Source organism: Lottia gigantea, assembly GCF_000327385.1.
Source record: "Lottia gigantea unplaced genomic scaffold LOTGIsca_99, whole genome shotgun sequence".
NCBI classification, from domain to species: Eukaryota; Metazoa; Mollusca; class Gastropoda; family Lottiidae; genus Lottia; species Lottia gigantea.
In genome coordinates, this window is record NW_008711185.1 from 634,450 (window position 1) to 636,086 (window position 1,637).

The window sequence follows — 1,637 nt, forward strand, 5'->3', positions numbered from 1 at the left end:
ATACAGTTTTTGATTATTTAACATATAAATATATCTAAACCTCAATCATTTAATGGTTAGTTTTGTCTAATGAATCAAGATTCATATGTGTGTGACCTTGTCAACTTAGACCCATTGTCACGGGAAAAAAAATAACAATTGATCTTTAATTTTAAAATGACTTTGGTGATACGTGGAATATGCCTTTAGGAATTAAATATGAGTTAGGACTTAGAAAGCAAATAAGAATGTGAGGATGATCGTATGTATTCTAACCCTTGCTATATATATCATTGAGCTCTGTTAATCTTTGAGTTTGAGTTAACCTACCGTAATTGAATAATGCAATACCTTCAATGAAAGTGTGTTTTTATATTTATCAATTTGTTTAGCCTTTTAAAACAACGTCACTTCTCAATTCTCTATAGGCCAACGACTCAATTGTACAAACAAATGCGTTTATATTATAGATGATATCGTGTCAAATATACGGGATGATAATGGTGTCTGTGATGTGCCAAGTCTGACTTCAAATTTTTCGTAAACAAGGGGTGCGCATTATACACGGGTAAATGGATTTTTTCCGATTTTAATGGGAAAAGGAAGGGGTGCGCATTATATTCGGAAATATACGGTAACAGATTAATGACATAGATGATATTAATTAAAATTCAGTTTCAATTCAATAATTAATTAAAAGTAGTGGGGATTCTTTGTCATTAAAAGGATATTTTTAGCAATATCATGATGTTTCTGTAATATAATTAATTTTTCATCTATAAAGCATTTAATGCAAAAATTAAAAAGAAATTAAGTTGCGAAATAAATAGATTAATTAAAAACAAAAAACTAATTTCAAAAGAGGTTTTATTTTTTTTTTGTATCTAATTTTGCATGGTTGTTTACAATTTCCTCATATTTTTCAGAAATATTTTGATCAGTGAAGAAAAACACCAGTTCTATTTTGTTGTTATTTTGATCAGTGAAGGAAAACATCAGTTCTATTTTGTTGTTTTTTTGATAAGGGGGGGAAAACATCAGTTCTATTTTGTTGTTATTTTGATCAATGAAGAAAAAAACTCCAATTCTATTTTGTTATTATTTTGATCAGTGAAGGAAAACATCAGTTCTATTTTGTTGTTATTTTGATCAGTGAAGGAAAACATCAGTTCTATATTGTTGTTATTTTGATCAGTGAAGGAAAACATCAGTTCTATATTGTTGTTATTTTGATCAGTGAAGGAAAACATCAGTTTTATTTTGTTGTTATTTTGATAAGGGAAGGAAAACATCAGTTCTATTTTGTTGTAATTTTGATCAGGAAGGAAAACATCAGTTCTATTTTGTTGTTATTTTGATAAGGGAAGGAAAACATCAGTTCTTTTTTGTTGTTATTTTGATAAGGGAAGGAAAACATCAGTTCTATATTGTTGTTATTTTGTTCAGTGAAGGAAAACATCAGTTCTATATTGTTGTATTTTTGATAAGGGAAGGAAAACATCAGTTCTATTTTGTTGTTATTTTGTTCAGTGAAGGAAAATATCAGTTCTTTATTGTTGTTATTTTGATAAGGGAAGGAAAATATCAGTTCTATATTGTTGTTATTTTGTTCAGTGAAGGAAAACATCAGTTCTATATTGTTGTTATTTTGATCAGTG